Here is a 15,248-nt window from a genome sequence, read left to right as displayed (position 1 = left end):
AGTCACATTAAACACATGAGTTTTTCTGTTTGTGGACCCTTCTGCAGCCATGGTCCCCAAATATTCCGTAGCAATATGATCATACAGTGTCTGAAAAACATACCGTAATCAAGTCATACCTACAGGTGCTTCTCACAAAATAAGAATATCATCAAAAAGTTCATTTATTTCAGTACAAAAAGTGAATCTCATATTATAGAGAGTCATTACAAACACAATGATCTATTTCAAGTGTTTATTTCTGTTAATGTTGATGATTATGGCTTACAGCCAATGAAAACCCAAAAGTAATTATCTCAGTAAATTAGAATAATTAACAAAAAATATCTGCAAAGGCGCTTCCTAAGCATTTTAAAAAGTCCCTTAGTCTGTTTCAGTAGCTCCACAATCATGGGGAAGACTGCTGACTTGACAGATGCCCAGAAGACAGTCACTGACACACTCCACAAGGAGGGTAAGTCACAAAAGGTCATTGCTAAAGAAGCCGGCTGTTCACAAAGTGCTATATCCAAGCATATTAATGGAAAGTTGAGTGGAAGGAAAAAGTGTGGTAGAAAAAGGTGCACAAGCAACCGGGATAACCGCAGCCTTTAATAAAACCAAAGCTCATCATTATCACAAGAAGTTAAGTTTGCTTTTGTTGCACATATCAATCTGATATTCTTATGCACTGTAACTTTCCATCCACCCTTTCTGAGCAGGTTGTTCCTGTTCATCAGCATTCTGGCAGCACTATTAGAGCTGGAACTTCACTTCCCAGCATGCAATACTCTTGCCTTTGTCCAATGGCTTACCTGAATTGATATGAAAGTCCACCTCTCAGTTATGCCTGTATGCAGTTTGACAGAGAGGAGAGTAGGAGCAGAGATACAAGGATCCACCTCCACTTCTTGTAATCCATAGCATAATCCATAAGCCATTGCTGCTAGAAACAGATTACACTTGACAACAGCCAGAAGATAACAAGGTATACAGAAAAGTGTCACTTAGTGACTGGACTGACAGTATGCAGTGATTTTTTGCGCTAAAACATCATTAACCCCTTTCTGACCTCGGACGGGATAGTAAGTCCGAGGTCAGAACCCCCGCTCCGGCGGTGAGCCCGCATCAAAGCCGGGACATGTCAGCTGTTTTTTTTTTTAACCAATAAATTTTTATTGAAAGATTGCATATTAACAACATATCAAGAAAAAAAAAACCACATCAGGAGGGGGAGAGGGAGGAAGGAAGGGAGGGAGGACAGGGAAAGGAGGACAACAAGGAACCCAGTACATAATACAAGAGGACCACAATGTGGTCAAGCAAAACACATAAATTCCACAATCACAGGGTCAGTCATACTTTAAATGAGGGCGAGTGCAGACTGAGATATGTGTGCGGAGGAAACCCATGGATCCCACCACGAGAGGACCCTAGATTTCCTTGACAAATCCTGCGCCATAATAACCTCGTAGCAAAAATGTAAGTCAATTTTCGCAATCAGCTCGGCTCTGGAGGGGAGGGCCGGGGACTTCCAATATTTTGCAATACATTGTCTGGCGGCAACAAGGACATTAGAGATCACGGGCCGGAGAGGAGAGGGGAGGTCTATGAGGGAAATACCCAGAATAGCGAGCTGACCACTCAGCAGCAAGGGGAGACGGGTCAAATCAGTAATCAGTGCCTCCACCCCACGCCAAAAAGCCCGGATCTGCGGGCATAACCACCAGACATGAGAAGCAGATCCCACAGCGCCACAACCCTTCCAACAGAGGGGGGAGGAAGATGGAGAGAACCTCGCCAGACGGGACGGAGTAATATACCAATGTAATTGTATCTTTTTAACCTGTTCCAAGTGACCAATACATGAAGAAAATTTAGAGGGATGAATCATTGCGAACTGCCAATCCTCCAAGGAAGCCCCAAAACCCAATGAGGACTCCCAGGAAGACATAAATTGAAATTTGCCAGAGATGCCACAGGATAGGAGGGCTTTGTAAATAATGGAGATGCCATGGGGCAATACAGTGGAAGGTCTGAAGAACCTATGGACCGGGTCCTCTGTCAAAGGCGGGGGGGCCCCGAATGAGCGATGAGACCTGAGAAAACTACGAAGTTGGAAATATTGGAAAAAGTCAGAGGCGGTCAGGGAGAACCTCCCAGAGAGCTCCTCAAATGACAGAAGGCCATCTGAGCCGAATAGATCCGCCACCCGGAGCACCCCGCGCCCCCTCCAAGAGGAGAGAGAGATGTACCCGATGGCATACTCCAAGGCCCGTACCGAGACATAATCATGCATGAACCCCAGAATAGAGGGAATAAGCAACGCCCAAAGTTTCGTAGCAGTCCTAACAGAGCGGAGACATTTGCCCACAAGGGGAACCCGGAGAAACTGAAGTTCTAAGAGCAATTTTAGCGAGTTTTGGGGACCAAAGTGAGATTCGATAAGAAACCAGGGTAGACACGAGTCCCCTTCCCACCAAATTTTAAGAGGCTCAAGGATCGCCGCTCTATAATAAGATTGGACCGCCGGGACGCCCAGACCCCCCATTGAGTATGGTAGGCACATAATCCGACGCCTGACCCTATGAGGTTTCTTGTTCCAGATGAACCGATCTATAAGCGATTGGAAAGCAGAGATAAACTTCGAGGGGATAAAGAGGGGAAGACAACGGAAGAGGTACATAATTTTAGGCAGGAATAACATTTTAGCAGTTTGTATACGTGCCATCCAAGATAGAGTCGTACTCGATAAATGATCCATACCTCTTCTGACCTCTGCAAGAGTTCCCTCACAGTTTGCACGGACTATGTTGTCTAACCTAGTTATCTTGATGCCTAGGTACGTGAATCCCAGGGGAGCCCAGATGAACGCATATTTCGATTGGATTTGGACCTGAAGGGAAGCCGGGAGAAACAGGGGAAAAATTGTGGATTTGGTCAAATTAAGCTTATAATACGAAACCGCTGAAAATTCAGTTAGAATGGAGGTGATGGCATTCAACGAGGTTAAGGGCGAAGTGCAAGTTAATACTACGTCGTCGGCATAGAGACCGATTTTATGTTCCGATCCCCCCACCACAATTCCCCTTATATCCGTCGACTGTCTAACTCTTGCAGCCAGGGGCTCCATGACCAGAGCGAAGATAATCGGAGAGAGGGGGCAGCCCTGACGCGTACCATTACGAATAGGGAATGTCCGAGAATTAAAACCCGCCGAACGAACCGACGCACAGGGGTTGGAGTACAATGCCATAACTGCTCTACCAATTTGGCCAGTAAGCCCGAATCTCCCCAGAGTGAGTTCAATATAGTCCCAGTGTACCCTGTCGAACGCTTTTTCTGCGTCGAGCGACAGAAATACACTGGGGAGGCCCCTCCCTTCCACCACATCCAAAAGGTCTATCAGGCGCCTGGTGCCATCTCTGGTCTGCCTACCCGGGACGAACCCAACTTGATCAGGGTGAATAAGACTAGGGAGAACTGCGAATAGTCTGTTGGCCCAGACCTTTGCATAGATCTTCACATCGCAGTTTAGTAGTGCTATCGGGCGGAAATTCCCCGGGGATGTTGGGGATTTTCCTTGTTTGGGGAGAGTCGCAATGGAAGCCTCCAATCCCTCAGCCCTAATACTACCTGCCGACAACCAACTATTAAAAAGCCGCAGGAGGTAAGGGGAGAGAACAGAAAAGAACTGCGCGTAGTACAGAAAAGAAAAACCATCCGGCCCAGGGGAGGAACCTTTATTGGCATCTCTGACAATTTGTGAGAGTTCAGACTCAACAATGGGGGAGTTTAAGAAGGCGAGCTGTTCCTGGGTAACCGAGGGGAGATTAGCCCCATCCAAGAATGCCAAAATTGACTCCCGCGAAGGCTGGGGAATCCCTAGGTCAGACCCGAGATCATAGAGCGAGGAGTAATAGGAAGCAAACTCCTCAGCAATCTGAATCGGGTTGCACACCCGGGAGCCGTCAGGCCTGAGCAAGAATGGGATCTTGGACTGAGCCTCTCTCTTCCTAACACGTCTGGCCAGGACAGCACCTGCTCGGTCCCCCATTGTGTAGAACTTTGCCCTAGATTTCCTCAGGTTCCTCTCAGCTCTATGGAGGAGAAGGTTGCGAACATGCATACGGGCCCTAGAAAGGTCAGAAAGAAGGGCTGGAGTAGGAGATAATTTGTGGGCAGACTCCAGTCGAGATAAGTCCTCCAGAGCCGAGCAAAGGACCGCGTTATACTGCCTTTTGGCCTTAGCTGCCAGTTTGATGAAGTGGCCCCTAATTACCGCCTTGTGAGCAAACCAAAGAGTGTCATCCGCTGTGTCAGGAGTATCATTGTAGGCGAAAAAATCACCCAAAGCCGCCTCTATACATTGGGAGTTTGTTTGGTCAGCAAGGAGATGGGCGTTGAGACGCCAGTGCCCGGGGGGTCTAATGGCCAAGGGGTCCTCCAGGGTGAGGGACACCGGAGCATGGTCCGACCAGGTAATGCCGCCAATATCTGCTGAGGTACAGTGAGGGAGAGCCACGTCATTCACCAGTACAAAGTCAATCCTGCTATAGGAACCATGTCTGGGAGACAAAAACGTGTAGTCTCTCTCGCCGCAATGCAGATATCTCCAAATATCATGAAGGTTGAAAGAATTAATTAGGGGACCCGCTTCACATCTTGACAGTGAGGAGGTAGAACAATCTAAATCTTTAGACATTGGGACATTGAAGTCGCCAGCAATCAATTGATGACCATGCTGAATGTCGTGAAGAGTTAAAAAAAAACCCTCCAGAAACCTGAGCTGCCCCACATTAGGGGCATAGATCGAAGCAATGGTATAGGGTGCGTTGTTAATGAGGCATAGCACCACAAGAAACCTACCCAGCGGGTCTGCAATGGAACGAACCAACTGAAAGGAGTTGGACCTGCTAAAGAAAATAGCTACACCCGCCTTTTTAGACGGGCCGTTAGCAAAAAAATGGTGCGGGTATAAACCTGAATGCATTCTCTGATTATCACATTCCAGCAAATGCGTTTCCTGAAGGCACAAAATGTCATGTCGGGATTTGCCTAATTGGCGCCACACAACAGACCTCTTGCCCGGGGAGTTAAGGCCATTAACATTAATTGAATATAGCGAGATACTCATAATGAGAACATAAAAACAGTTTGGTAATCATCAAACACCGACAACCTGTGAATAAGAAAAGATACCAAGTAATCAATGGACTAGAGCATACATGTGTGCAGACCGGGGGGAGGGGAGAAGGAGATGGGAGGACACAAACAGGACATACGACAAGTAACAAGTAAACTAGCGGACCGGAGTCCATTCAGGAATACCCTGAGTCCAAAAGGTGAGAGTCAGAAAAACAGTTCACCTATGGGGCAAAAGAAGGTTGCAGAGAACCTCAAAAGAGGGCTCAGCACAGCAACAAAAACCAAGAAAAAATAAAAGAAAAAAAAAACCCAGAGTATAACCGTGCGGGAAAATAGCCAGGAACCACAAGACCGTGGAGTCAGACCTCCTCCCAATCAGGAACAATGCGGGCCCTGGGGCCTCTGTTACCTCCAGTCTTAGAAAGGGATGCCGAAGCCGGAGATTCAGGAGTCGCGAGTCCCCATTTGGAGAGAGCGGAGGCAGCGTGAGCCGGAATTAGGCAAGTGGTGATCGAGCCATCTTTGCGAATGAGAAGCTTGGCAGGAAATCCCCAGCGGTACTGGATACCCTTCTCTCTAAGGATCGTGGTGTAGGGGCCAAAGGCCCTCCGTAGCGCCAAAGTACCTGGGGAGAGATCCGGAAAAACAGCAATGCGTGTGAACCTATCAGGGAGCGCTGGATCTTTCCGTAGAGCCTGGAGAAAATCTTCCTTCATCTCGTAGAAATGTATGCGAGCCAGCACATCTCTTGGAACGGAGGGACCCAAGCCAGACGGTTTAGGGATCCTGTGTATACGATCGATTATGACCTCCTTTGGAGCAAGATGAGGGAGAGCTGCAGCCACAAAGTCTTGCAGGAATAACTTCAAATCTCCTGAAAGTATAGATTCCTCAATGCCCCTAAGTTTGACGTTGTTTCTCCTGGACCTATCTTCAAGGTCCAGGGCTTTAGAGTGGGTTTTAGTAGCCATGGTTTGCAGGGCCTCATGAGCATCCCAGAGTTCATTATGCGAAGAAACCAGCTCCGCCATCTTACGCTCCAGGCGGTCTGTACGATTACCCAGCTCCACCACCTCCCCTTTAAGTTCAGCCAGCATAGAACGCATATCCTCTTGGATAGAAGCTCTAAGGTCACCAAGAAGGCCTTTGAGGAGAGCAGCAGTCACCGGGCCATCGACCGAATCCGACGCTGCAGCGCCCGAACGCGACGCCCCACCGCCAGAATGGAACGCTGTTGCGTTGGACTTCAGCGCCGCACCTCCGGACTGCGACGCCTGAGCGTTACGATGCGCAGAGCGCGAGGACCTGGGGGAGGACGGCGCCATCTTGGCTTTCGGCGAGGGCTGCGGGGCGGCAGCGAAGAAGTCGGGAATTCTCCTCGAGGGGTCACGGGCGCCTGCTTTCGCTTTCCCCATGCACTCACCACCGCAGCGGGGACCAGCGCCAATATCTTGGAGGTGAAAATTATCGAAGAGGAGGTAGATAAGAGCCGCTTTAGGGTTCCTGGCTGAGGAGCTCCCGCTCTGTGCGACCTACTCCATCAGCAGATAGGCCACGCCCCCCACATGTCAGCTGTTTTGAACAGCTGACATGTGCCCGCAATAGCGGCGGGTGAAATCGCGATTCACCCGCCTCTATTAGCTAGTTAAATGCCGCTGTCAAACGCTGACAGCGGCATTTAACCGGCGCTTCCGGCCATCCGGCCGGAAATGAGCGCATCGCTGACCCCGGTCACATGATCGGGGGTCAGCGATGCGTCTGCATAGTAACCATAGAGGTCCTTGAGACCTCTATGGTTACTGATCCCGGCTAGCTGTGAGCACCACCCTGTAGTCGGCGCTCATAGCAAGCCTGTTATTTAGCTACATAGCAGCGATCTGATGATCGCTGCTATGTAGCAGAGGCAATCGAGTTGTGCCAGCTTCTAGCCTCCTATGGAGGCTATTGAAGCATGGCAAAAGTTTAAAAAAAAGTGAAAAAAATGTGAAAAAAATAAAAAAAATATAAAAGTTTAAATCACCCCCCTTTCGCCCCATTCAAAATAAATCAATAAAAAAAAACAATCAAACCTACACATATTTGGTATCGCTGCGTTCAGAATCGCCCGCTCTATCAATATAAAAAAGGATTAACCTGATCGCTAAATGGCGCAGAGAGAAAAAAATTTGAAACGCCAGAATTACGTTTTTTTGGTCGCCGCGACATTACATTAAAATGCAATAACGGGCAAACAAAAGAACGTATCTGCACCGAAATGGTATCATTAAAAACGCCAGCTCAGCACACAAAAAATAAGCCCTCAACCGACCCCAGATCACGTAAAATGGAGACGCTACGGGTATCGGAAAATGGCGCATTTTTTTTTTTTTTAGCAAAGTTTGGAATTTTTTTTCACCACTTATATAACAAATAACCTAGTCATGTTAGGTGTCTATGAACTCGTAATGACCTGGAGAATCATAATGGCAGGTCAGTTTTAGCATTTAGTGAACCTAGGAAAAAAAGCCAAACAAAAAACAAGTGTGGGATTGCGCTTTTTTTGCAATTTCACCGCACTTGGAATTTTTTTTCCCGTTTTCTAGTACACGACATGCTAAAACCAATGATGTCGTTCAAAAGTACAACTAAGCCCTCAAATGGCCATATTGACGGAAAAATAAAAAAGCTATGGCTCTGGGAAGGAGGGGAGCGAAAAACGAACATGGAAAAACGGAAAATCCCAAGGTCATGAAGGGGTTAACATACAGTATTTCTTCATCAACCAAAACAAGCCAAAATTGCTTTTGGTGCACAGATCAGTTTGATATGGTGAGGAACTGCCCCTATATGTCACGAGGATGCCGCGGCAGATGAACTGCTGCACTGATTAGAACTGTTTCACCATAATACTAAATGGTTCATGTTTTTCTGGCTCTGTCATTGTGAGAGTTAATCAGTTCAGTTGATCTCATGGAGCATCCTGAATTGTCTCAGCTGTTCTGTGTTGGCCACTCCCCTCTGGTATATATGCTTGCCACTGGCACTTGGTGGTCAGCGATAGTTGTTGTACTTCCTGGTTTGATGTTGGAGGAGAAGTTCAGTGTTTGGAGTAGGCAGTTGGAGAGTTTTTCAGGAGACTGCTGCATGGAATTGATTTGTGTGTTTATCCTTATCCTCTCCTAATTGGTTTGTACCTCCTATTCCTCTCCTGGGGGTAATCTGGGGGACTGGGATAGCCTAGGGTGCCCCTAGTTCGAGAGATCGTGTAGTGGCCTACAGTCCCTTGTCACTACGTGACACTATATTTATACTTGATACCTTGTTATTTGAGTCTACAGTTCCTCTTCATCAGCATTCTGCCAGCACTATGGGAGCTGAAACTTATGCCCCAGTATGCATTTCTTCTGCCAATGTCCAATGGTTTACATGCCTTGAACTGAAAGTTTGCTTCTCAGTTATGTCTGTATACAGTAAGACAGACAGGAGAGCAGGAGCACAAAAACACTTGCTCCAACTTCCTGAAATCCTGTCTCAGCAACTCCCTTGCTAGAGATGGATTACACTTGACAAGAGCAACAATGTCAGATTGAAGGGAGACACCTAGTGGCTGGTATTTTGGATCCATATTTTAGGCTGGAAACATCCTTTTGGGTAAATAAAGTACTTTGCAATTTTATTAGTCTGAGGATTCATCATCAGATGAGCACAAGTTTATTGAAACGATTGTGACCATTTCATGTGTCAAACAAAGATGTGCCCTCTCTACGGATAAAGGGATACCTGACTAATGGGTTGTCCGGCCTTAGGGTACAAGTCTGCTTTATATGACTGCAGACTTGTGAATACTCAGTGCACACTGTCAGGATTCTCTGGGGACGGCACAGGGAGCGGGTTAGTACGTTATTGCAAGTATGTAATTGCATACCTCCCAACTTTTGAAGACGGGAAAGAGGGACAAAGTTTGTGGCAAATTTTAGGCCACGCCTCTGACCACACCCATTCATAATTAGTCACACCTATATCCACGTCCCAACCACACCCATTTAGCACTGCCCATCACACTGTTTCATATACAATAATTATAAACAAAAAAAATATGGCCACACAGTGCCCCATACTGTATAATGGCCACACATGATGCTCCATACTGTACGATGACCACACATGACGCTCCATACTGTATAATGAACACACATGACGCTCCATACTGTATAATGACCGCACATGATGCTGCACACTGTATAATGGCCGCACATGATGCTCCATACTGTATAATGACCGCACATGATGCTCCATACTGTATAATGGCCGCACATGATGCTGCATACTGTATAATGACCGCACATGATGCTCCATACTGTATAATGACCGCACATGATGCTCCATACTGTATAATGGCCACACATGATGCTCCATACTGTATAATGGCTGCACATGATGCTCCATACTGTATAATGGCTGCACATGATGCTCCATACTGTATAATGGCCGCACATGCTGCATACTGTATAATGACTGCACATGATGCTCCATACTGTATAATGACCGCACATGATGCTCCATACTGTATAATGACCGCACATGATGCTCCATACTGTATAATGACCGCACATGATGCTCCATACTGTATAATTGCCACACATGATGCTCCATACTGTATAATGGCTGCACATGATGCTCCATACTGTATAATGGCCGCACATGCTGCATACTGTATAATGACTGCACATGATGCTCCATACTGTATAATGACCGCACATGATGCTCCATACTGTATAATGACTGCACATGATGCTCCATACTGTATACTGGCCACACGATGCTCCATACTGTATAATGACCGCACATGATGCTCCATACTGTATAATGGCCGCACATGCTGCATACTGTATAATGACTGCACATGATGCTCCATACTGTATAATGACCGCACATGATGCTGCATACTGTATAATGACCGCACATGATGCTCCATACTGTATACTGTCTGCACATGATGCTCCATACTGTATACTGGCTGCACATGATGCTCCATATTGTATAATGACTGCACATGATGCTCCATACTGTATAATGACTGCACATGATGCTCCATACTGTATACTGGCTGCACATGATGCTCCATACTGTATAATGGCCACAGTTCTCCATACTGTATAATGACATACAGGCACGCAGCTCACACACAGGCACGCAGCTCACACACATGCTCACACACACAGCTCACACACGCAGCACACACACAGCTCACACATGCACGCAGCTCACACACATGCAGCTCACACACACGCAGCATCACACACACGCACACACATGCAGTATCACACATACACACGCAGCTCACAAACACATGCAGCTTTGGCACAAATGCATCACACACGCAGCCATCACACACACACGCAGCCATCACACACACACACGCAGCCATCACACACACGCAGCCATCACACACACGCAGCCATCACACACATGCAGCCATCACACACGCAGCCAGCACATACACACCAGATACCTCATACACACATGACACACATGCAGCATCACACACACACACACATGCAGCATCACACACACACACACACATGCAACATCACACACACATGCAGCATCACACACACACATGCAGCATCACACACACACATGCAGCATCACACACACATGCAGCATCACACACACACATGCAGCATCACACACACACATGCAGCATCACACACACACAGCATCACACACACATGCAGCATCACACACACATGCAGCATCACACACACACACATGCAGCATCACACACACACATGCAGCATCACACACACATGCAGCGTCACACACACATGCAGCATCTCACACACACACACACACATGCAGCATCACACACACACACACATGCAGCATCACACACACACACACATGCAGCATCACACACACACACATGCAGCATCACACACACACACACATGCAGCATCTCACACACACACACACACACATGCAGCATCACACACACACACATGCAGCATCACACACACATATGCAGCATCACGCACACACATGCAGTATCACACACACACACATGCAGCATCACACACACATGCAGCATCACACACACACACATGGAGCATCTCACACACACACACACACACACGCAGCATCACACACACACAATCTCCTCTGTGGTGGAGGGGCGGCTGATCTGTCCATGTGCAGCTCTTCAGTTTCTCTGGCTGCTCACAGCTCTGCACTGTCCCAGCACCTCCCCCGTCTCTCCTTCTCTGCCGGGATACCAGATGAGCAGGAGAAGCCGGAGCTCCGTGCACACACAGGAGGGAGGTGAGTCCCTGACCTTTCATCTTGATCGCTGCTGGCTCTCTGCCTCAGCATGGCAGCACAGCGCAGCGCCGCACAGGGGGCGGGGGTCGCTCGGGAGGTGACCCACCCAGCATTTATAAAAAAAAAAAAACAGCCACAAACCTAAGTTACTCAGGTGCCGCCCCCTGCATTGTCCCCGCTCTAGGCACGTAGTGCGGGGCAACTAATGTCCCGCCCGGGATCCTGGGGCTGACTGTCAAAATCAGGACAGTCCCGCGGGATCCGGGACGGTTGGGAGGTATGTAAATTGTATACAAGTGGTCACTTGCCGACTTGACCTTCATGGCCTCACTCAATGCAAGTGAACTGAGCCAGAATGGACAAGTCTAGTCGGAATGTGTCTGGAAATATGCAAATTGCATATTTACAGTCCCATGATGGCTTGCTCCTAGTGCAAGGAGAGTTCTCACAGTGCGCAGTGCAGGTGATGTGAGGATTCACAAGTCTCCACATACTTGTACCCCAAGGCCAGGCAACCTCTTTAAGAAACCTTGTTAATTTGCCTGAGTGGAGATTATGCAGCATCTCTCTGGAGGACCTGACATGAATGCGCAGTCAATTGAATGCAATGTGCATGTTGTAATGCTTTATTTCCCCTATGGTGGCGCTGCACAGAAATTAAGCACCAGCTGACAGGTTCCTTCACAGATCACATCTGATCTCTGGTGGTTCCCAGGATCAAGACATCTTGTGATCAACTTATGGTCAGGGGACATTTCTAACGAAGGGAATGTGCAAGGTGGAGAGCCCTTTATTCTTTCGCTCTGTATGATGTGTGTGGTCTTTCAGAACAGTCAGTGTAATATCCACAAGTCCTGCTTGTCACTTCTCAGTGTATGTATCTCTGCTATTTTAATGCAGTATGATTTTAATGTTTATACTCTTATGTAAGACTCGTCTCCATAAACACAATAGCACAAGGATCGGTGATGGTGAAATGCGCCTTGTGCTGATGTCGTCCTATAAACACTGATAAGATAGGATAGCGCATTTATGATGCAGAGATTGGCAGGCACAGCGCACCATCCCAGATCTCTGCTGTCCAGGAATGCGTCTCCTTAAAAGGGATTTTGTTCTCAAATGCAAAAAATATGTTGCACGATGGAGATTGGAAAAATTGAATCAGCATCTCCGCTTCCTAGGAAATGGATTATGTCATGTTCCGGCAAAACATATCAAGCCTGTCAACGTAAGATACGCCAATGTATTATAGTTTAAATCAAGATGAATGTCTAAGATTGTCCTGGCTGATGAGTAACAAAAGTCTTCGCTTGGAATTTATGGCAAATATTCTGCAGCTTTTGGCTTTACAACCGTTTTTTTTTTGGCATATGACTGAGTAAAAAATTGAGTGTTTTTTGGATCCCACTTTCATCCATTTTTGGTCTATGTATCTGTTTTTACCATCGGTGTGGCATCTAATTTTCTTATATAAAAAAAATTCCAAACTTGTCCAATCGAACAGTAAAAAACGGGAAACACCATGATGACATATGAATCACATCCAAACTATTCGTTGTTTTTCATGGACCAATTTCCTTGAATAGGAGAGGTCTCATCTGCAAATCGAATAAAAATGGACATATCATTCATGTGAACATGCCATTTTTCATTTTTTTTTTGCTTTTGTATATTTCTATAAACTTTTAGGACCTGGCATGATTAAGGCTTGTTTTTTTTTGTTGTTGCAATGAGTCCTTTTAATGTGTGTCTATGGCGAGAAATGGGAAGACTATCAGATAAAAGAATCAAATGTCAAACGTTAGGCTACGTTCACATTTGCGTCTTGCGACGCAGCGTCGTCGACGCAACGCATGACGCATAGGAACGCTTCAGAAAACGCATTTTTTCGACGCATGCGTTTAACGCATGCGTCGTAAAATGCTGCGTTTTTGTGTGCGTTTCAGTGCGTTTTTCTAAAAAACGCAGCGTTTTCCGACGCATGCGTTGTCAAACAATGATGTAATTTTTGGTGTCTAGACACTAGATAAAGACCATCAATGGATAGAAGAGGGTGGGTATAATGGAATTTTAGTATATATACCCCGGCATCCATGAATTCCTCCCATTTTGCATGTTTTTTACAGCATCAAGATGGAGCGTCCCATGGAGAGCATTTACCTCAATATGGAGCTGGATTTAGCCATGGCTAATGCTTACGCTATCGCCTTTCATGAACAAAGGAAAAGAGAAAAACAACGGAGAAGGATTCATCGGCGTTTTTGGCTACACCCAATAGTGGAAGTCCGAGAGAGCCGTGGAGCCTACCATTGTTTGTTTGGCGAGCTGAATGAGAACCTGGAGAAATATTTCGAGTATACCAGGATGTCTCAAGACAGCTTCCGCTATCTTCTGCGTCGGGTGGAAGGAGCCATTACCAGGCAGGACAAGCAGCTCCGGAGATCAATTTCCGCCGAGGAACGTCTGCTGGTGACTCTCCGGTACGTAATGCAGCTATTTGAAGGACTTTAAATGTTGTGGACTTTTTTTCATTAACCTTTTTTTGGTTTTTGGTGTGTGAGGGATGCAAATGTAATTTTAGTTTATAACAATGTACATACTTTTATTAAATTTATTTATTTTTCTTCTTGGCAGTTTCCTGGCTACCGGAGAGACCTTGAGATCTTTGCATTTTCAGTTTCGGATTGGAGTCTCTACACTTTCGGGTATTATTGCCGACACATGCCGCGCATTGTGGGACAATCTCCGTGAGGAATTTTTACCAATCCCATCCACTGAGTTATGGGAGGCCAACGCCCAAAAATTTGACCAAGTGTGTTCCTTCCCTAATTGTATTGGAGCAGTTGATGGGAAGCACATTCGGATTACAAAGCCTGCAAAAAGTGGTTCGCTGTTTTTTAACTACAAAAAATACTTTTCCACCGTCCTCATGGCCATTGCAGGTGCGGACTGCAGGTTTCTTGCCGTGGACATTGGAGCGTTTGGCCTGCCAATGATTCCCGGACATTTAAGGAGTCTGATATGGGCCGAAGATTGTATGAGAACAATTTTAATTTCCCCCAGCCAAGACCTCTTCCCAACACCCAAGGCCCGGCAATGCCATTTGTGGTTGTTGGTGATGAGGCATTTCAAATGTCTGCCAACCTTCTGAAACCGTACTCAAGTCGGGGCTTGGACCACACAAAAAGGATTTTTAATTATAGACTGTCCAGGGCCAGAAGAACTGTGGAGTGCGCCTTTGGAATCCTTGTCTCCAAATGGCGGATTTTAGGATCTGCTATAAATCTGAAAATTGAGACAGTTGATCAGGTGGTGAAGGCTTGTGTGGTTCTACACAATTATGTTATTGCCAAAGAGAGAGTCAACGTTGAACTAGATGAACCCATAGCAAACCCATTGCCCGATTTCCAAGATCATCCTCTGAGGACAACTTTGGAAATTGCTCAGATGAGGGATCAATTTGCATCATATTTTGTTTCTGATGTTGGCCGTGTGTCATGGCAAGATCAAATGGTTTAATGTATATACTGTACTTTATCCTGCTGTAACTGTAAGTAAAATTATTGGGATTAATAAAAATATAATCTAATTTAAAAATAATAAAACACTGTTGAGTCCATGACATTTCAGCCAAATGTACTGTTCTTTAAATGTAGAAATGTATAGTGTTTTTATACTTTGTGTTTTTAAATACATTTTTTAATTGTGTCTTTACGTTTAAAAAAAAATTCTCCCCTATAAATGTTGTTGGCAATTTAAAAAAAAAATTAAAAATTTAATGTTCTAGAACCAAATGTGTGTACCATAAAATGTAGTAATGT

This window comes from Ranitomeya variabilis, chromosome 3 (genome assembly GCF_051348905.1).
Source record: "Ranitomeya variabilis isolate aRanVar5 chromosome 3, aRanVar5.hap1, whole genome shotgun sequence".
In the NCBI taxonomy this organism is placed as follows: domain Eukaryota; kingdom Metazoa; phylum Chordata; class Amphibia; order Anura; family Dendrobatidae; genus Ranitomeya; species Ranitomeya variabilis.
Note: the sequence above shows the minus strand (reverse complement) of the source record.